Consider the following 23,338-nt stretch of genomic DNA (forward strand, 5'->3'; position numbering starts at 1 on the left):
TATTAACATTGCAAGTTTTATTTTCACTGAATGCCGTTATGCATTATTCACAGAAATAATGTGCTATATATGTTTGCTGTCATGAGCTATTTTCACACTGGCGTCCTTGTAAAAGTTACACACAATTAAGGTCCATTTCCCTAATGCAGAAGTTACCAGAGCGGCCATATGTGAGAGTGCATTGCTGCTCCCTGCAATGAGACAATTAGTTGCATGGTGATTGGCGACAATTGCTTTCAACCCAAGGGGCACGGGCAGTGAGTTTGATTACATGTTCATCTTACACGCGAACATTCTGCCTCTGTCGGAAGAATCAAACGCTGACTTTAAATCCTCATTCCACATTGGTACCTTACAGTGAGGACAGTTATGCGTTAAATGGCGAACAATCAGATTCATTAGCAAACTTGGAACAATATTAAAACCAAACAGAATTAAACAGCCACAGAAAACAGGTTTTTGAAACATATATACATTTCTGCAAAAATAAATAAAGCAAAACATTTAAATCTAATTTGTTACCATACCTGCTTTTACAATGTTCCTTTGACAAAATAGAGATGCCATTAAATATATTGTGGCGGTCACGGTATTGTTGCTAAGTTACCCACACAGCTGACCCCAGTGTGCTTTCTTCACAATCCCTCTCTTGTGGTCATACATTATGGAGGCCGACATCCTCCAACCAAATTACCATCCTGCAAACTCAGTTGTGTTCAGCCAGCAACTGGCCACATAGCTTTATGAGCAAGCCATCTGGTCCGAGCTTCAGACAGCCCAAAACTCACAATTACCATGCATTCAGCAAATCATGAAGGCTCTCGAGAGACCAAAGAAAGAAAAAAAATCACATCTGATAAAATCTGCTCTAATCCAGTGATGCAATGGAATTTTGTAAATACAATATGCTCCTGTCAAATTTTAGGTACCGCATATTCTGATCAGGGTTGCCCGTCCCTAACAGACAGCAATCATTAAAGCATTCTGTGGCTTATAATGTCACTTCTGATTTGTTTTTTGCTATATATTAGTCAGTGATTAAAATCAGAGAAGAAAAAAAATACTTTTATTCAACATGTTAATCTCTGTGTTATAGTATCCAATCAATGTAACAATCATATTGGGAGGGAGGCGGCTCGGTGGTGCACTGGGTAGCACGTCCGCCTCACAGTTAGGAGGGTGCGGGTTCGATTCCATCTCCGGCCCTCCCTGTGTGGAGTTTGCATGTTCTCCCCGGGCCCGCGTGGGTTTTCTCCGGGCACTCCGGTTTCCTCCCACATCCCAAAAACATGCTTGGTAGGCCGATTGAAGACTCCAAATTGTCCCTAGGTGTGAGTGCGAGTGCAAATGGTTGTTTGTCTCTGTGTGCCCTGCGATCGGCTGGCAACCGGTTCAGGGTGTCCCCCGCCTACTGCCCGATGATGGCTGGGATAGGCTCCAGCACTCCCGCGACCCCCGTGGGGACTAAGCGGTTCAGAAAATGGATGGATGGATATTGGGAGGGACTTGATTTCCAAAATCATGCTTTCGAAATTGCCCTAGACCAATGGTGCTGTTCTGTTTTCACCTTGTTGCCCGCAGTTTCCGATTGTGGCAAAGTTTCAACCCACCTTATTAAAAGTTAAGAGGGTTTAAATATAGACTCTGAAAACACAACCGTATACGGTAATTTTAAGGGTTTGGCGTACCGCCAAAAACACGTTGCTAGCCATGACGTCCGCCAGCCAGAGGCTCTGGATGTTTATGAGACTGTATTTGTTTAGAGAGTAAACTAGTCACGAGAGCAGCAGGGAAGTTACACTTCTCCCTTTCCCAATATATTCCATGTGGGAAATTGCCCACTCTGTCTCTATACTGTACCAAAAAAAAAAAAATAGAATACACATACATCCCATTTCCTTACTAGCTGTCCATGACCCACTTCTGGGTTTCGACCCACCCGTTGAGAACCACTGCCCTAGAGACTCCAGTTTAATTTGATAAAGTAAGCTTCTTTTAGTGTTATTCCCATCTGTTATGATGTAGCTGTTCTCATTGCTCTCCGCTGAGTAAATCATTTAGAGTCGGCGTCACTTAGTGGATGTGTCCCTGTGATGGATTTTATCTGCATTTCAAATTTCTCTTTTTGCCCTGTGGGGGCGGGCTCTCTGAATTGCCATCTGCCTCTGAACAAACACATGGACACTGGCTATGGTAACTGGAACATGAATGTTGGAATGTTTAAAAAATCTAAATGTATTGTCATTTAGCATTTGTTAATGTTTTTTTTTTTTTTTAAATCCAATTTTGGAAAAAAATGCTTTTGAAAAAACTGCTTGTATTGACAAGTCATCATTTGATTAGGACTTAAAATATTTCAAATAAATTGAACAAAAACAATGTTCACTAAATAGATTAATTCAAGCATGTATGCTTGTATGTAATAATGCAGTGTTTATTGCGAATGTCAAATTTAACGTGTTGAGCAGACTTGTTAGTTTTGTGTTGCCTTGTATCAAAATTGTGGCGAAGACAAGGTGGGTGATGGGGATGTTATGCTCTTAGGGATCATGAAAATACAAAGAGGAGCTCCAGGGGATTGTGGGGGTGCTGCATGAAGGGCTCAACAACTTTGTCATTGAAATGAAGCAGGAGATCTTGATGACAAAGGACGCATAGCAGGTGGAGAGGCGGCACGGAGACCCCACAAACACCCACCCTTTGAGAATCTGTCCGGACGTGGGTGACATGAATGGAGTCTGGAACTCCTACTGGAATTTGCAAACTGTGTGGTAACTGTACATTTTGAGAAAAGCGTAGAAGGAGTAGGAAAAGTATTGTCTTCACTGACACTGTAAGTCAGATATTTTGCACATCTTTATTGCTTCAGTAGGCAGGGGCTGAGCAAGTACACTGTGTGGATTGTAAAGGCATGTGAGCGTTTGGCACTGTCTAATTGCCATTCTGTTATCTCGTGTGAGAAGAGAAGGAATGTAAGGTGCTCAATGGAGCATGGTAAGTGAAATAAGTCCCAAATGCAAATCCAACTTATATTTATTTACACATGGTTTGTTGAAACACTAGTTCAGAATCAAGGTTGAGCAATTAAAACTCTTCATTAAAGATAATTTCTATATTCCTCAAGTACATTTTACATTACGTCTATATGAACAAAATAAATCTATAAATAAATAAATTGATTGGAATCAAACTGTTAAAATGCATGTAAACACCAACATCTCCACCATGTCCAACATTTTCAAAACTGGATTAACATCCAAGACGATTTACAAGGGGGATGGGACACAGGTGGAGACAATGACCTTAACAGGAGACACAGTGATTGGAAGTATAGCTCTTGAAACATCCATCCATTTTCCGTACTACTTGTTGCTTGTCGCAGGCGAGCTGGAACCTATCCCAGCAGTCATTGGGCAGGGCAAACAGTGATGAACAACCATTCGCACTCACGCACACCTACGGGCAATTTGGCCTACCACACATGTTTTTGGAATGTGTGAGGAAACCGGAGTTCCCAGAGGAAACCCACAGACACGGCAACTCCACACAGGGAGAGCCAGAGCCAGAATCGAACTGTGAGACGGACGTGCTACACCAGTGCGCCACCATGCACTTCTAGTATTAGAAGCAAATACCAAAGCAAACAGGATAACGGAAAGGACTAAAAACTGAGAAGTAACATCAGCGATGAAACAACTTGCATCAAATGGACAGTAGAGCCCATTTTCTGTCCATACTTCAGCCTCCGTGGCTCAACATTTAGTTCATTAAGAGAAGAGCCAGGTGGGATGCATGTTTAGACTGATGTATCAACTTGAATGACCTGTTATTATAAACTACCGTATTTTTCGGACGAAAAGTCGCTCCGGAATATACGTCGCATTAGCCATAAAATGCACAATAACGTGAAAAAAACATCTATAAATCGCTCCGGAGTATAAGTCGCATTTTGGGGGAAATAGTTGCGACAAAATCCAACACCAAGAACAGACATGAACGAGCAACAACAGGCTAAACGATAGGTATGCTAACGTGACATAAACACAAACGAAGAGCTGAGAACGGCCCTGACAAACATTCAGAGTTATTCAAATAACTATTACATAAATAACATGTTTATCAAACTGTCTGTGTCACTCCAATTCATTATATCCATCGATCGTCCTTTATGGAAACGATGCCACGTATGCGCCGCGCCGCTGACGTCTAAATATTCTAAATATTCCACAGACCCCATATGACGATATATAAAGTATATATCAAATAACTATCATATAAACAACAATATTATCGAACCATCTGTGTCACTCCAAATCATTAAATCCATCGATCAAATTCCTCGTCCTTTGTCAACAACGCCGCGCGTGCGCCGATGACGAGGGTTAACAAAGTACCAGGAAAGACGTGGGTTTGGTAAACAGCTCTTTATTTAACAAAACAAGAGTTCAACGAGCCAACAACTACTGAACTGTAACGATAAAAACATATACAAGTTGCTACACGAAATAAAATTTATCAAATAACTACAACATAAATAGTTCATCGCCACACGGCCCCAAGCACCGGCGTCGACTTCCAGGCGTGTGGCGGCGTGGACTTCAATCCCCGGAGGTGGCAATTCCAGCCACGGAAGTGAAAGAGAGCTCCGTAGAGTAGGACCGGGCGGGCGTAAAAGCCATGTCCGAGCCCCATCTACCGTCCCCGGACAGCCAGCCGGCCGAGCGCCGGCCCCCGACTTCCATCCACGGAGGTGAAAGAGAGCTCCGTAGAGTAGGACCGGGCGTGCGTAAAAGCCATAATAGTTTTTCAAACCTTCTCTGTCACTCCAAATCATTAAATCCTTCAAACTCGTCGTCCTTCGTGTCACTTATAAACAAAGCCGCTCATGATGCCGGTAGTAGTGGGGCCCTTCGTCATCCCGTGATCGAATCTTTGTCCTTTATGTAAACAACCGCCGCGCCGCTGACGTCACTTGAAATTCAAATTACAGTAATCCCTTGCTACATCGCGGTTCGTTTATCGCGGTTTCACTTTTATTTTGAAAATTTGTGAAAAAATTCACATATAAGTCGCTCCTCAGTATAAGTCGCCCCCCACCCAAACTATGAAAAAAAAACGCGACTTATAGTCCGAAAAATACGGTAGAACAATTCGTTTTGACGTGTAGAATCAACAAACATATTGGAAATACTTGTAGAAGAAGAAGCTGCAGCAACTTTTATGTCAACCAATCTATTTCTACTTTAAACATTTGTGTCATTTTGCTTTTTTTTTTTTTATGTTTTCCTAGGGATAGAAAGTGTACAGCAAAAGTCATGAACGTTTTTGATAATAGAGCGAAACAACTGCTCATCAGTTTCAGAAGGTAGGTTTTCAAATGTTAGTATGCGTTACTTGGACAAAAGAACTATGAAACCAATAGCTTGAAGAACTGTAAATGGTAGAAAATATGGTGTTGGTGGCCCCTATCCAGTTATAACAGCATTCAGTCTGATGGGAAGGCATTCAACAATTTTGCAACCCTCTTTGGAATGTGTGCATTATTTTTGTGTGCCTTTATATGCTACTTCACACAGAACTTTTGTGAAGTTAAACAGTATTGAACATAGCTGAACAAATAAGGACTTAAATAGTCTTTTCAGACTTTTAGGACTTTTCAGAATAGATACCCTGAAAGCAGACAGAAAGACTTTAAATCAGGGGTCACCAAACTACGGCCCGCGGGCCGGATACGGCCCACGGGACCGTTTAATCCGGCCCGCCAACCCTGAACAAATTGTATTATTAAACTTTTTTTTTTTTGGTCATTTTGCCTGCAATGACTGCGTTTCCCCAGTAGATGGGGAAGCGCTCGCCTGCGCATTTACTACCGGAAGCCGTGTCAGAAAGCTCGGTGCACACTCACAAGTGCGTGTACGTACTCAGTAGTACGGACATGGCGCACTCGCGCTCTATTTGTATCAGTCCCGAATTTAGAGCGTGGGCTGTGACGACAGCATTCTTGTAATTCGCGCGCTGAGCTTTCAGATGCAGTTTTGCGCTAAAGCCACCCACAAACCTTCCCCTGGAATCCTTCCATTAAAATGAGTCGCCCAAGGAAAAGCAAGGTGGACACAGTGCCGAGCGTTTAAAAGAGAGTGGCCAATTTGGCTCGACGTACGCGACGTGACGTTCAGCCACATGAACGTCAACATCAAACCGTCACAGATCGAGGTAAACGGACCAACACCTCGGATCTCGCCTAAGAATTGCCACAACAAATTTTACTCCAGACTATGACGCACTAGCAAACTTTAACAAAAAAGACAGCGGTGTCTACAAGCCTACTGGAACCTACAAAAGGATTATAAGGAAGGAACACAAGAACTTTAAGAGACTGCTCATATGTGTCAGAGAGATTCTGCTCTGACAACTGAGCTGAACTTTTATCTGTTAAGATTGTGCATGGCACAACAGAAAGTTAATGTTCCATGGCTTTTTTTTCTATGAGGAACCCAGAGAGAGTTATTATTTATTTCCTGTTTTTTCTGTGAAGAACTCAGAGAGGGTTATTTAGTTATTATTTATTTCATTAATAGTGTTATTATTTGTTTCCTGACTTTTTTTCTGTAAAGAACCTGGAAAGGGTTATTAAATAACCGTTATTTGGTTATATGTGGCTTTCTGGAAAACAATAAATTTTTTAAGCTCCCCTACGATCGTCACACTTTTTCTGTTACAAACTGACACCGGCCCCCCATCAGAGAAGGGAAAGGTTATGTGGCCCTCACAGGAAAAAGTTTGGGGACCCCTGCTTTAAATAGTCCACAAAATTACTGGTATACTTGATTGACCACACAACAAAATTGTGTCATATAATGTGATGGTTCTTCCTCTCGATTTTATTATATTTGTGTGGACACAAGGGAGAAAAGGATAATTGGGCTCAAACTACTTTTGTGACTCCATTCACATTTAAAGCCATTGAGAGCTCTTTCATTCTGTACTGATGCCTCTAAGGTACAAACATGGCGCCTGTATTGTTATGTACTGTGTTCTCCCATCATTTTACTTGTTGAATTTCCATGAGCATAAAAGGTAGCTTCCAGGTGCACTGTTTCACCTTAAAGAGCACCTTTCACAAAGCACAGTTAAGATGCAGGGTTTTTCCCAACAATTGAAATTAAAACTTACTTCAATATATTTACAAGCCACTATTTTCTCAAGCTTTCTTCAAACCTAATCTTTGTCTTATATTCTTTATACTGTAGTAACAGAATGGGTCTCTTGCGTACATTTAAGCTACGGCAGTACCAACACCCTCCCCTCCAATGGACACACGTCTGTCATCTGTTGTGCTGATACCTGATCACTTGTTTTTAAAGTCACATAACAGCATATCCTGGGCTGGCTTTTCAAATGGCAAGAAATAATGAAAGAAGACACCAATTGTTCTTACCAAGTAATACTGCACACCAAGCAAGCTGGCTGAACCCAAATAGACTGAGCAATTGCCCTGAGGTGTGAGTGCGAGTGCGGATGATTGTTCGTCTCTGTGTGCCCTGCGATTGGCTGGCAACCGGTTCAGGGTGTCCCCCGCCTACTTCCCGATGACTGCTGCCCGTGGGGACAAGCGGAATAGAAAATGGATGGATGTTATTTTGGAACGTGCAATAGGCATTTGTTTGTTCTTTGTTATTTCTTTACAATGAAGAACTAATTTTTATATAACCTCACATGGATTAAAATTAGAAAATGGGTTCATGGAATAAATTAAGTTTCTAACTTGAGGTACTGCTGCATTGCTGTTTCTAATGTTGAAGTGGATGCCAGCCATATTTTAGCACCCGTCGCCATTTTAGGATCAGGATTCTGAAGATAGAACTAGCAAATTTCCATTAATTTATTACAACTTTAAGGAAAATTGCTATTCTGGGATAGTGCTTTCTTTAAAGTGATGTCATTGGTTCTTTTTTTTGGGGGGGGGGATTTTATACATCATAAGTACTAGTGTTATCAGTACTTGGTCTTAGTATCGGCAACTACACAAGATTGGAGTACTCGCACTGGTATTAGTCTGTAAAAAAAGAGGGCTTGAATATCCTTAGCTTTAGCACGACAATAAAGACATGGCAACAGCAGCCAAATCATTGTTTTTGCATCAGCTCAGTTAGTGGGGCAGCAAACAAAGGTCTTCGCAACCTTTTTTGCGGCACAGGACGGTTACATGTCAGACAATATTTTTACAGACCGGCCTTTATATAAATATACAAATAAATTTATAATAAAAAGCGCATAAAGGTTGGTGTCAGGAAGGGCATCCGGCTGTAAAAAGTTTTGCTCCAAAAATGTTCTCGGTATAGGACTCTCAACCACGAGATGGCCATGGACTGTCCCCGGTGGAAGAAAGCCATACTGAGAATCCAGTCCAACCCAGCGGCGCCTGGAACATGGACTTTAAACAAAAAAAAATAAAAATAAACATAAAACTCACCATTAAATATCTGCTCCGTAGCTTTGCGGGCTCGACTGGGGAAACATGTTACGTGACCGGGACGAGTGTCTTGACCTGAATTAATTGATCGTCAATCATTTTTATTTTATTTTTCTGTGCGGCCCGGTACCAAATGACTCACGGACCGGTACCGGTCCACGGACCGGTGGTTGGGGACCTCTGTCCTAGAGGGCTCTACTTCAATATTTACTACATGGAGGCCAATGGGTGACAGATTTTCTGGGAGTTCACATTCATTAGACTTCACCCCCATTCCACTCAGGTCATCTACCATCCCCCACTCCTTTCTTTCTGTTAGTCTTGGCAGATGTGAGACAGGCGCTGGCTTTTTTTAATCTTTTTATTTTCCTTTTTAGCGTGGGGGTAGTCTTGCTCAAGCGCCACGTGTTTTTAATTTAGGGGGCATTTATGTGTAAACTCTTATAGATTCACAGCTCAGCATGTGCTGGAGGCTTGATGCAACCCTTCAATTGTGTTTTTTTTGTTTGTTTTTTCAAAATCAAAACATGCCTTTTGACTTTTCACTTCAATTTCTAATGAATTAATTATTCAGTTGTTCATGACTAAAGACATGTACAGTACATGTCTAAATAGTTATTTTGAAGAAAAAAAACAGTCAATGCAACATTCTGAATCCATCACTAATAACACTGCAGGATTGTCTTTTATGATCCTCATTTTTAAAAGTATGCATAGTTAAAACAAAACTTGTGTTTCTCAGGGAGGGCCATGGGGAGAGCTTATGTCACATAGCCCCAGCCAGAGCAGTCTTAATGATTCACAGGCACATTTTTCCAAACACATTTCGGGAAAGGTCCAGAATGACAGGAAAACAATTTGTTCAGCAAGTAAATAACCTCAGCATTATCCCCAACTCAATTTAAAACAATTTTCAATCACAGTAAGTAATTCATCAGAACATTGTTTATTGAGAACATGATAAAGTTCTGTAATAACTCCTATAAATCTGATTGCATCAAAGCGATCTCATCTGCTCAGCAGTCAAATCTGCCTGCTCGTTTGCAGGAGATAAGCTCAGAACTACCAGAAGCTCTGGGAAATGTAGCAGGGACAAATAAACCCAGAGTGAGCCTGTGGTGAAAAGCTGAAAAAATAAACAGAATTTTCTGCAAGCTCAAGAGTCCCCTGGCATTTACTGAGCTCATGTTCACCAGAGAGCCATTCACAGACACTGAAAAGGGAGTCCAAGTATAGGAAGTGTGTAGGAAGACAGCAATGAGGTGCACAGAAGCCTGCAGCTGGTGAAGCTGTGGACAGATTTTGTATATTTTTGGAAGACTACTGCAGAAACAGACACGTGGGCCAGAGTACATCCAATTTCTGGTGGTCAAATTTTATTGTAATTATTATTTTTTTTTAAACTATGGCTGACAAATGAAATATTCACACATTACATTACAGTAAAGAACAAAAGTCTATGGTAGGCCTATACTATAAGAGTATGAGAGCCACAAGTTATACTCTTCTGTCTCCTGAACCCTTCCAGCTAAACCTCCACCTCGCACACAAACTCCTCTTCCTCTTACTCTCACTCTACCTCTCATCTGCCTGAGACCTCCTCAATCCATGCTTGCAAAGAACAACACAGGCCTGAAGACTGGTTGCAAACTGAAACAATTGAAGAAATGTCAGACAGGTGCTTTCAGTGAATGCACACTGATCAGGGAGTTTCTAAGAGCTCGGAGCATGTGGTTTCTGTTCTGTAACCACAGCTAACACAATGGAGTTTGGACTTCTCGAATGACATCTGCGTTAACTGTTTTGTAAAAGGGTGGGAAAACTGTGTCAATCCAATGAAAATGTCTTAACACATTTGCATGAGGTGTCTTCTGCTCTGCTGAAATGGTAATGATGGAGACTGAGAGGTTCCCAGTTTCTTCACACAGGTCAAAGCAATCACTACAAAGTTTAAGAAGGCTCGTGTCTGCACACAATCTAGCGAAAAAGACATACCAGGGAACACAAGGAAAATATGTAACGAAACTTTAAATTGTAGGAGTTTACATTTAAAGGATTTACATTTATGCTCACCACATAGTTGCCTTTTAGAAGATCCGCCTTCAAAATCATAAACCGAATCAAATTAGACCATGACGCTTTCTGCTGCGGTAGGTGTCAGATAGCATGAGAAACTGGATTAAAAGATTGTTTTACAAAAGTGCATCTCAATTTCTTTAAGTTACTTAATTTTAATGTCTGTGTCTGTCTGTCTGTTTCTCTCTCACTCTCTTTCGCTCTCTCTTTCGCTCTCCCTTTCTCTCTCTCTCTCTCTCTCTCTCTCTCTCTCTCTCTCTCTCTCTCTCTCTCTCTCTCTCTCAGAAACACGCATAAGGTGTGTTGTTATTGTCTGCCGCATGTGTGTTTGTCAATTACGAGACCAGGTTCTTTCACAATCGGACTCAATGAATGGCTTCAGTCATTAGCAGATGGAGGTGTGTGATGTACCCTTGTGCTTCAAAAGCTCCACCATCGTACCGGTGGCCAAGAAGCCCGCCATCACAGGATTGAATGATTACAGACCCGTCGCCCTGACATCTGTGGTCATGAAATCCTTTGAGAGGCTGGTGTTGAGGAAGGACATTACCTGCTTGATCCCCTGCAGTTTGCCTACCGAGCAAACAGGTCGGTGGATGATGCGGTCAACATGGGACTGCACTACATCCTGCGCCACCTAGACACCTCAGGGACATACGCCAGGATCCTGTTTGTGGACTTCAGCTCGGTATTCAACACCATCGCTCCCGACATCCTCCACCAGAAGCTCATCCAGCTCGCGGTGCCTGCCTCCACCTGTCAGTGGATCACCAGCTTCTTGACCAACAGGAGATAGCAGGTGAGGCTGGGGACCATCACATCCGACACCCGGACCACCAGCACTGGCGCCCCCCAGGGGTGTATACTCTCCCCACTGCTCTTCTCTCTCTACACCAACAATTGCTCCTCAGGCTACTCTTCTGTGAAGCGCCTGAAGCATTCAGACGACACCACTCTCATCGGACTGATCCGGAACCGTGACGAGACTGCGTACAGACAGGAGGTGGAGCGGCTGGTGCAGCCAAAACCACCTAGAGCTGAACCCGCTCAAGACCGTGGAGATGACAGTGGACTTCAGGAGAGACCCTTCGCCAGTTCCACACCTCATCATCCTCAGTAATGCTATTCCCTCCACAGACACCTTCAAGTTCCTGGGTCCACAATCTCCCGGGACCTGAAATGGACCGGCCACATAGACTCTGTCCAGAAGAAGGCCCAGCAGAGGTTGTACTTTCTGAGACAGTTCAGGAAGTTCAACTTGCCACAGGAGCTACTGACAACCTTATACACAGCCATCATCCAGTCTATCCTCTGCATCTCCATCACTGTCTGATTTGGATCGGCCACCAAACAAGACAAGCACAGACTGCAACGGAAAATCAGGTCTGCGGAAAAGATAATCGGGACCAACCTCCCATCTATCCAAGACTTGTACCTGTCCAGGACCAGGAAACGTGAAAGTAACATCTCTGCAGACCCTTCTCACCCAGGTCATAGTCTGTTCAAACTACTCCCCTCCGGACGGCGTTACAGTACGCCAAAACCAGCAGACCCAGACACAGCATCTTCCTCCAGGCTGTCGCTCAGATGAACTCACACCACTCATAGAGACTCAGAGACATCACTGTGCAATAACATCCTGCTCTCGCCACTTAAATGTTGTTAGTTACCTGAATGTTGTCAGTCACTTAAATGTTGTACAGAGGCTGAGATCAACCGGAGTCAAATTCCCGGTTTGGCATGCACAAACTTGGTCAATAAAGCTGATTCTGATAGCAGACTAGTGTAGCAGATATGAGGCTGGTCAATAACAGGGACCGCTTGTCCCTGTGACTTTTAGATAGCTACAGATGTCCAGCTCCCCCAACTCTTCGTCACCGGGGTTGCCCGCCCACGGGGGTATAAGGGTCAGTATGTCCGCACGTCCAGATACTGTTTCACAATTTTTTCATTTTTTTCAGGCACACTTTTAAACACTTATGGTGACACTAATTCAACAATTTCTTACATTTCAACAAGCTGACCTATAGGTCTGACGTCGCACGGGGTAGCCCGCGGGGACCACTCACGGCGCGTCCAGAGGGGTGGAACAACCAGCGGCGCCATCTTCCCCTTGTAGGCCGCACGGTGATGCACTGGTTTGCATGTACGCCTCACAGTTCAGAGGTGTAGGGTTCGATCCCGGCTAAGGCCTTCTTGTGTTTAAATGTTGTCCCCGTGCCCCGTTTATTTTGGCATGTACATAATCATTTCATGTAATGTTTTCACCTGACTTGCTGAAATGGGAAACGGTTTGAAGCAATTCTAATTATCTTGTCCCGCCCCAATTTAAACCAAGGTTTTGCATTGCCTGACACAATAATTACATTTGCATGATATTGCTTATGATATACCACATAACTGAAAGACAGACAGACAGACAGACAGACAGACAGACAGAAAGAAAGAAAGAAAGAAAGAAAGAAAGAAAGAAAGAAAGAAAGAAAGAAAGAAAGAAAGAAAGAAAGAAAGAAAGAAAGAAAGAAAGAAACGCACAGTAGGTGTAGGCATATACATTGCCTCCGGCTTGGCGCCTGTACATTGGTGTTGACCCCGGTGAACAAGAGGGTCGCCTTCGGGTAGTGGGATGGGTCCGTACTGTTGTTTTTGGTAATTCACCAAACAGCAGCTCAGAGTACCCACACTTTTTTGAGTCCTTGGAGGGTGTGCTGGAGTTTGCTCCCCCTGGGGAGTCAAATGCTTATGTAGGCAATGACAGTGAGATCTGGAAAGGCATGATTGGGAGGAACGGTGTCCCTGATCTGAACTTCAGACCTGTATGAACTCACTGACACTGTCACATCATACATCAGTTTTTGTGAGGATCTGTGTGTGAAAACTAAGACCTTCTGCACGTACAACAACGACAAACCTTGGTTTACACCGAACCTCAGGAGGCTGCGCAAAGTCAAGGAGGAGGCCTACAGGAGCGGCGACCGGGACCTGTTCAAGCAGACCAGAAACACACTGAACTGAGAGGTCAGGAAAGCCAGGAGGTGTTACGGGGAGAGCCTGGAGAGACACCTCTCTGCCAATCCTGATCCCTCAACAGTGTGGAAAGGTCTGCAGAGCATCACGGGCTTTAAGAAACGAATCCCCCGTCCTGTGGAGAGCCCAAGGCTTGCTAACCAGCTAAACAGGTTCTACTGCAGGTTTGATCGGTCCTCCCATACAACAGGACCTCCTGCAGCACAATCTACATACTCACCTCCCCCCACAACCGCTCTGTCCACACCTCCATCACCGTTGTCACCTACTCTCTCGCTTGCAGATGCCGCGCCCACACTCCAGATCCGCGAGGAGGAAGTGTGCCAGATGTTCCGGAGACAAAAGATCAGGAAGGCACCGGGCCCAGACGGCGTGTCACCTTCTGCTTGAAAGTCTGTGCTGAGCAGCTGGCACCCACCTTTGCACGGGATCTTCAACCGTTCCCTGGAGCTATGTGAGGTGCCCTCGTGCTTCAAGATCTCCACCATCGTTCCAGTGGCCAAGAAGCCCGCCATCACAGGTTTGAATGACTATAGACCTGTCGCTCTGACATCTGTGGTCATGAAATCTTTCGAGAGGTTAGTGCTGAACCACCTGACGGATGTCACGGGCCCCCTGCCTGACCCCCTCCAGTTTGCCTACCGGGCAAACCGGTCGGTGGATGATGCGGTCAACATGGGACTGCACTACATCCTGCACCACCTGGACACCCCAGGAACGTACGCCAGGATCCTGTTGGTGGACTTCAGCTCGGCGTTCAACACCATCGCTCCTGACATCCTCCAACAGAAGCTCATCCAGCTCGCGGTGCCTGCCTCCACCTGTCAGTGGATCACCAGCTTCCTGACCAACAGGAGACAGCGTGTGAGGCTGGGGGGCATCACATCTGACACCTGGACCACCAATACTGGCGCTCCCCAGGGATGCATCCTCTCCCCACTGCTCTTCTCTCTCTACACCAACGATTTCTCCTCAGGTGACTCTCCTGCGAAACTCCTGAAGTATGCAGACGACACCACTCTCATTGGACTGATCCGGGACGGTGATGAGACTGCGTAGAGACAGGAGGTGAAGCGGCTGGTCCACTGGTGCAGCCAAAACCACCTGGAGCTGAACCCACTCAAGACCGTGGAGGTGACAGTGGACTTCAGGCGAGACCCTTCACCACTTTCACCCCTCACAATTCGCAGTAATACTATTCTCTCCACAGACACCTTCAAGTTCCTGGGAACCACAATCTCTCGGGACCTGAAATGGACCGGCCACATAGACTCTGTCCGGAAGAAGGCCCAGCAGAGGCTGTACTTCCTGAGACAGCTCAAGAAGTTCAACCTGCCGCAGGAGCTGCTGAAGACCTTCTACACTGCCATCATCCAGTCTGTCCTCTGCACCTCCATCACTGTCTGGTTTGGATCGGCCTCCAAACAAGACAAGCACAGACTGCAACGGACAATCAGTACTGCAGAAATTGGAATCAACCTCCCATGTATCCAAGACTTGTACCTGTCCAGGACCAGGAAACGTGCAAGTAACATCTCTACAGACCCCTTTCACCCAGGTTGCAGTCTGTTTGAACTACTCCCCTCCGGACGGAGTTATAGAGCTCTGTACGCCAAAACCAGCAGACACAGAGACAGCTTCTTCCCCCAGGCTGTTGCTCTGATGAACCCACACCACTCTTAGAGTCTCAGAGTCATTGCTGTGCAATAACATCCTGCTCTCCACACCTTTTTTGAATTGTCTACACTGTTTGTACTATGTGTCCTCTCTGCATCCATTGCAGCCTGGTCATCCTGGAAGAGGGACCCTCCCATCTGTGGTCTCTTCTCAAGGTTTCTCATTTCCCCTAGTTGGAGTTTTGAGTTTTTCCTTGCCCTCCTGGGAGTTTGAGATCAGGGGATGTTTGAGAATATTTGTGATTTTTCACATGTCCTGAGTGTTGTTAGTCACCTAAATGTTGAAGAAGCTCAGTGGCCCAGTGGTAGAGTGTCCGCCCTGAGACTGGAATGTTGTGGGTTCAAACCCCGGCCAGGTCATACCAAAGACTATAAAAATGGGACCCATTCCCTCCCTGCTTGGCACTCAGCATTAAGGGTTGGAATTGGGGGGTTAGATCACCAAATGATTCCCGAGCGCGGCACCGCTGCTGCTCACTGCTCCCCTCTCCCCCAGGGGATGGATCAAAATCACACGGGGATGGGTTAAATGCAGAGGACAAATTTCACCACACCCAGATGTGTGTGTGACGATCATTGGGACTTTAACTTAACTTAACTTTAACAAGGGCTGTGATGTACCGAAGTCAAATTCTTTGTTTGGCACGCTCAAACATGGCAAATAAAAATTCTTGAATCTTGAATCTAAGTGGTGTTCTGTTACTGGATATTAAAATTTATGAGATAATTATTTTTTTTTCATTAGCTGGTATGCATCATTATACAGTTAAAATAAAGACTTGAAATGTTTCCTGGTGCATTATAGAATCTACATAATGTATGAATTTCAGTTTTTTCATGACTGAAATAAAGTTTTCCACAATATTCTCAAAGGTTTTAATGTGGAAGTTGGCAATGGCAGAAATACAGATCCCTTGTTTATTGCTGATCAATTATCAGCAAGTTCCAAGCGATAGGTGAAAATCTGCGATGTGGAGTCAATCAATATTTTTACGATATCCACACAATACTTTTGTAATTGTATTTTTAAACACTTTATTGTATTTTTAAACACTGAGATAAAGTTTGGTTAGAACTGCTGTTACAGCTCTAAGCCAATCAGCGGCAAGAGTACAAATCAACATGTTCTCATTGGTCTTGTTTCCTCCAAAAGTGTGCTGTAAAATCATACGGGCAGATATTGATATTCTTAAACACCCGTGATGCACTGAGGCTGCAAAAGATGAAGCGCAAAATGATGAAATCTCCCGTCGATCCGACGGATGAGTAGACTAGCAGTTATTTCTGCAAGTCTTACCAGCACAAAGATTGTTTTAGGTGTCAAGCGGCCGTGCCTTCCCCTTGCCACCCTCTCGCCTTCAGAGGGTCGTTTACCCAGCAGGTGCAGGTACTGCCACATGCAGGGCGGCCCAAGAAGGTGCAGCTTTACAGCTTCCCCAATCCAACCCTTAAATGCCGAGTGTCAAACAGGGAGGCATCAGGTTCCATTTTTTTAAAGTCTTTGGTATGACTCGGCTAGGGATCGAACCCACGACCTCCCAGTCTCAGGGCGGACACTCAGACCACAAGGCCACTGAGCTGGCAAAACAGTGAGGGATCACTGTACATACATTCAGTAACTTATTTTAGGGAGATTTCCCTGCTAATTCTATCCTATTTTTTCCTCCACACAGAACTATACCAACATAATGTTGTTTCTTCTCATTTTACTTTGTTTTCATTACCCTTACGACTTTAAATGTCCTCCTTAGTCATAAGTCTGGTTTGTTTGGTCTGCTTTAGAGAGTTTACTGTTGTATGTTCATATTCAATTCCATCCATGTTTGAGCTGAGAAGAAGAAACAATGGTCCTGGTATTTATTTTGGAAACTTTGTTGGGTACATGTTCTCTCTTTCTCACCGCAAACCTCCTCTGACTCCACCTTCCTTATGTCCCATAACCAAAATGAACGCCTCCTAACCGCTTGAAATATTATACACCCTACATCCAATCCCAACATTTTCCTACAAAACAAAGAGAGCCTTTGTACACTCTATGTGTGTCAATCTGTTCAGAGATGAGACGTGTGATCATGATCATACTGCATAAAGAGAATAGTCAAACAACGGACTTTTTATTTGTTTTTTATCCTTATCATTGCACTGACCAAAAGATAGACATATTTTGTTCTGGATAAGATGTGTGAACAATTCTTTTAGTTGAGGCTCTTTTTCCGGTTAATTCAGTTTTGAAGATCTGCTATTAATTTGGACCCACTATGGATGGCTTGCTCAATGAGAATGAGTTCAAAAGTTATCAATGCATTCAAGCATTCATGTTTTATGTTATTAAAGTCCAGCACTTTAAGAATACAAATTCAAATTGTGAGAGCAATCATCTTTCAGCATCACATACATGGACATATGAGGAACACACTGCTTTAGGAATGTTTGGCAATGTTTGAGATTTTCATCAGATCTGACCTGAGATTGGCCGTGTGTTTCGAATCTTTCTGGGAAACCAGCCATGGTTTGATTGGTCTCAGATTTTCCTTGACTTGCCCTCTATTTCTGTCTCCCACTTCAATCCCTCAATTTTCACTGATCCATCGTGCTCTCTACATCTGCCATCCATACTTCCGTTCCTGTTTGCACAGTAGATCGAGCATTTGAGACTCCAGACCTCACATTATGTACTTAGAAATAAAGAAAAGACAGTCTTATGAAGTTCATGCTTTTTTTAATATAGATACAGCCAAAGTCTAAACACAAGGAACTTTTGAGGTCCATAAAACAAAATAAAAAGGAAGTATGGAAAAATAAAAGAAGAAAGGCTGCGTTGGGAACATCCCTGATTCCTGTAAAAATCTTAAATTGCAAGATCTCTTTCTAAAACACAGAACTGCAATAGAGTTCAGTATTGAATGATATGAAGAACGTTTTGGATAGTCACAGCCACAGCTTTATATCTTTAGGCAAAGAAACATTCCACTATCACTTGTTGATAAAGAAAGCAGGGAGCAAGAAAATCCAGCATGTGTTGCCTGTGGATCCCTCAAGATCTATTTATCTTACAGTGGAACCTCACTGGTTGGGGCTGTAGGGGAAAGTATGGTATTTAAAAGGGGTATGTAATATTTGAACTTGACACCACTGCCTGAGTTTGATTTGCTGATTGATGAGTTCCAGAGACTTGGAAATAAATTGGCTAGGTGCTGAGAATAAGGCATGTTTTTCGAGCATGTGACGCTGCTTCCTTTTCCCTAGGCCATAGTAAAACACTCCCGTCGGCAATGATAAGTTTGAGGTAAACTCTTGCATCTACAACACACTGTACAGCACGCCCGGACTCACCATAGGGAGAACCGGGAGTATTCCCGAAGCGCCGGCCTAGGATTGGCCTGCTACCCTGGGTCTCTCCGTTTGTTTTTTTAAGTCTGCCGGTGCGGCGGCGCGCCTATCAGAAAGACAGGGCAGGCCACTCAGGCCCAGGAGCATGTGAGGAGGGAAAGACGATTGGATTATATCAATTAACACCCGCCCCCACAGTCCGTATCAACCACACAGAGTGTGTGTGGAGGAAGGGCTGTGGTACTTATGTCAGGTGCCGGCTGCTGTGGTGTGTGTAACTAGGGAGCGGTGCAAGTAAGGATAATGGACTTCGAATGTGATAAAAAGAAGAGGAAAGGCGGTGCGGAGAGAGACAAAAAAAGAAAGGCGCTGGAGGAGGACGCGGCCAAACGCAGAAAAGTTACGGATTTATTCAGCCCCCCCAACACACACACACACGGTGCCATTAAAAACTGTGTGTGCCCGTGCATGTATGCATGTCAGTTTGCATGTGTTGTGTGCATATGTGCCGCTGCCATGTAATAAGGCTGTCCCTCTGCTGATTTATTGTTAGATTTAGTTCTAGTTGATTTTGTAAGTTGAAGAGTCATTTGTTCTTCTGTCTTACATGCACATTCCTCTAAACTTTGTAACTGGCCCTGGGTAAATTAATATTAAAATATATGTCTATGTTTCCTATGCAAAGGTGGAAATATTGCCAGTTTTGGTGCTTCAGACAGTAGGCCCAGTACTAGCTCAGAGCAGCTGACAGGTAAAGAACAGTCACCTATCAATGCATGGGATTGAATAGAGGCTTTGCAGTCACGTGATTTTATCACGTGATTTTGTGTTATGCCGCCATCTTGCCGGTCAACCGGTCAGCTCGTTCCTACGTGTTCGTACAGATTCAGTTTGATTTCTGCGCTACATTTTCACCGATTTCATCCGAATTATGGCTGATTTGCTATCCAATGAAGTTGGGCATTTGGATGAAGAATCCAAGAAACGTTACCGAGAGAAGTTGAACCTTGTTGGCACAACAGATCCGTACCTTTTACCGAGAAGCATGCTAAAATCACCTGAGCATTTTGCAACAGCCGACCTGCCTGATCTCTCATATCCAGATATTTATAATTACCTCGTTGATTCACCATCTCCGTACACTGGAAAGGACCTTAAGGCATACAAGAGTCTGGATGCCTACAAGTATTTTACAGCAGGTTTTGTGCATGATGGGCTGATATGGCAGATTCCAAACAAGAATCGATTTCTTCTCATGACCAAGGTAAGGAAAATATCATATTGAAATCTGAGAAATTAATTCCTACAATAAAACATTACATAATTTCCAACTATTCAGTATAGAGCTTATGCAACAATTTCTACAAAAATACTTTTTAGAATTCATGCTTGATAATTCCTTTTGGTCTCTTGCTCAAAATGAACCAGGTTTAAATTTTCAAGCTAATTTAATGAATGATTCATGAGAAAATTTACCAAATGCCAGGTAAAATATGCATAAATGGACAGTAAGAGGTCTAGCCTTGTATATTATATCCAAATTAGGGACTGATAATAATATAAGGTATGTCATATTATCTGTTTCAGGTAAAACACTCTCAACGGATGAATGATCCTCCCCTCAGACCTTGGGTAGCAATAGCGAAAGATGGTCAGATCCTGTGCTGCCACTGTACCTGCATGGCTGGATTGGGTGAAACATGTTCACATTCAGCAGCATCCCTGTTCGCCCTGGAGACATTAATACGTATGAAGACGGCCACTTCATGCACATCACTACCTTGTCAGTGGCTGAAACCATCAGCATCGCACATAGAATATGCTGAAGGATGCAATATCGATTTTGCCCATCCAGCCCAGAAACGAAAGTCAGAAGTTTCAACTCCTGAGGAAAGTGCTGCGAGAAAACTGCTGAATGTTCCTCCACCAACTGAAGAGCAGAAAGCTGCCTTTTACAAGGCTTTGTCTGAATGCGGTGGAAGACCAGCAATTTTGAGCATTGTCCCTGACTATGCTGACAACTTTGTGCCAAGGGCAGTGAAGCGAAAGCTTCCTGTACCTCACTCACAGCTGTACGATTCTGGCAATATGAAACTCAGCCCAGATGAACTTGCACTAAAATGCCGGTCAGAGCTGGAAAAGTTACATTCCATTACCAGAGAGCAGGTTTGTATTTTTTTCGCACTTTCGTAATTAATATATATATCATAAATAATTTATTGTTCTCCAACCTGTTACAAATAATCTAATCATAGTGAAAACAATTTTTATTAAAATGTTTTTCAGATATCTGCGGTTGAAGAAGAGTCCAGGGGCCAAGCAACATCAACAACTTGGTTTCAACAAAGAGCTGGGCGAATTACGGCCTCGAATTTTAAGGCAACGACCAGGACCAATGTCTCAAAGCCATCCAAGTCATTGATCAAGAGAATCTGCTTCATTCCATGTACAGCGTTTCAAACTGTCCTTCAGTTCATCAAGTTCTGCACGCAGATTTTTACACTCTGCAGTGAGGGAATCCATTGCTTCCCCAGTGATATCCGTCTGCGTGGCAGTAGTCACCATGCCTTCTTTTCGAATCTCAGCGTGCACCACATCTTCACCAGCGGGTAGTTGATCATTTTCACAAGGGACAGACTGGGAAATATTGACAAGTGCTGCTGCTGCTGCCAATGCCCTCTCGCGCTGCTTGAGATTTTGTCTTCTCTCAAAGATCTTCAATGAACATTTGAGTTTTCGTTTGTGAGGTGACTGGGTATGCTCAAATATACTTGGCACATAGTCTGGGGATAGTGGATCTTCGCTTTTTGCACCTGAAACAATTAAACAATCACATTATTCATAATGACCACCATAAATAATTAAGCACGTTGTTGAAGGGGATATACCCAGTTCATTTGTTTCGTAATGGCATTTCATAACTTGACATATTAAAAAACTGAATAGAGTGAAATCATTCAGATACTGTACCTGTCTGTTCAAGTTGCTACCATTTTTATTTTTTGTTTATTTTTGCATGATGCCTCATCTGATTGGCTTGAAAACTTAACCAATAAAAATTTTAACCTTGTGCCAATGGCTTGAAAACTTTATCAATGTAGATTTTACCTTGTGCCAAATGAAGTAACAAAAAGCCTCTTGTTCAAAAATGCTTCATTAAAAAAAATTTGTTTCACAAGGTTCATAATAATTTTTTTTGACATTTCCTAATGCATTCACTCATGAGAATTAATTGTTCAATTCCAATATGAAGTTCAATATTTACATTGATAAAGTTTTCAAGCCAATCAGATGAAGCATCATGAAAAAATAAACAAAAAATAAAAACGGAGGGGGGGGTGAACTGAAGAAATCATCCTATTCCCTGCCTTGCTGCTCTTGCTGCCTTTCTAAAAATGCACCCAGCATTTTCAACAATCATATTTCTATCATCCCATATTGTATTATTTCACATTTTGTGAAACAAATCAGGGGTGAATAGTTTGTTTACATACCTGATATGAAGTGCTCATTGCATATCCTTGTGTAAATCGTAGGTTTCCATCGTTCACGACGAATCGCCGCGATCCATTCATCGTGTTTTTGGATGTTTGCCGGAAATCTATAGAAGCTAAGATTTGGTTTATCGCCTCGTCTATTGCTACATCCAACAGCACAGCAGGTTTCCGGCATTTTCAAGCTCAAATAGCAGCAGATATAACAAGAAAGCGTGTGTGAGTCGTTGACCGGCACTGAAATGTTGACCGGCAAGATGGCCGCCAAGCTAATGGGCGCGGCTGATGACCTCTATAGAGGCTTTGCAGTCACGTGGTTTTATCACATGATTTTGTTATGCCGCCATCTTGGCGGTCAACTCGTCAGCTCGTTCCTACGTGTTTGTATAGATTGTTTGATTTCTGCGCTACATTTTCACCGATTTTATCCGAATTATGGCTGATTTGCTATCCAACGAAGTTGGGCATTTGGATGAAGAATCCAAGAAACTTTACAGAGAGAAGTTGAACCTTGTTGGCACAACGGATCCGTACCTTTTACAGAGAAGCATGCTAAAATCGCCCGAGCATTTTGCAACAGCCGACCTGCCTGAACTCTCATATCCAGATATTTATAATTACCTCGTCGATTCACCATCTCCGTACACTGAAAAGGACCTTAAGGCATACAAGTGTCTGGATGCCTACAAGTATTTTACAGCAGGTTTTGTGCATGATGGGCTGATATGGCAGATCCTAAACAAGAATCGATTTCTTCTCATGACCAAGGTAAGGAAAAAGCACGCACGTGGCAGTAACAGTGTGATTGTGAAAAAACTACTGAAGTGATTCTAATGAAAACTCACATTGTTAAGCTTTTTTTTATTACAAAAGGCCTCTTGTTCAAAAATGAATGATTCATGAGAAAACTTACCAAATGGCAGGTAAAATATGCATAAATGGACAGTCAGAGGTCTAGGCTTGTATATTATATCCAAATTAGGGACTGATAATAATATAAGGTATGTCATATTATCTGTTTCAGGTAAAACACTCAACGGATGAATGATCCTCCCCTCAGACCTTGGGTAGCAATAGCGAAAGATGGTCAGATCCTGCTGTGCTGCCACTGTACCTGCATGGCTGGATTGGGTGAAAGATGTTCACATTCAGCACTCAGTAATTAATATATATATCATAAATAATTTATTGTTCTCCAACCTGTTACAAATCTAATCATAGTGAAAACAATTTTTATTAAAATGTTTTTCAGATATCTGCGG

General features: G+C 43.2%; 1 protein-coding gene and 1 long non-coding RNA gene across 3 annotated transcripts in view; one reads left to right on the forward strand and one right to left on the reverse strand.

Moving 5' to 3' along the window:
- The window catches only part of tctn1 (tectonic family member 1), a 1,200,810-nt gene that overhangs the window by 249,729 nt on the left and 927,743 nt on the right, over nt 1-23,338 (reverse strand). The gene's annotated exons all lie outside the window — the stretch shown is intronic.
- Nucleotides 19,516-20,944, forward strand: LOC119129544. 2 transcript variants are annotated; one of them, XR_005099241.1, is made up of 4 exons: nt 19,516-19,537; nt 20,050-20,068; nt 20,170-20,748; nt 20,869-20,944. It is a non-coding gene; the product is annotated as an uncharacterized LOC119129544 (long non-coding RNA). The 2 variants fall into 2 exon arrangements; XR_005099242.1 differs by lacking the exons at nt 19,516-19,537; nt 20,050-20,068 and adding an exon at nt 19,719-19,846.

This window comes from Syngnathus acus, chromosome 10, assembly GCF_901709675.1.
Source record: "Syngnathus acus chromosome 10, fSynAcu1.2, whole genome shotgun sequence".
In the NCBI taxonomy this organism is placed as follows: domain Eukaryota; kingdom Metazoa; phylum Chordata; class Actinopteri; order Syngnathiformes; family Syngnathidae; genus Syngnathus; species Syngnathus acus.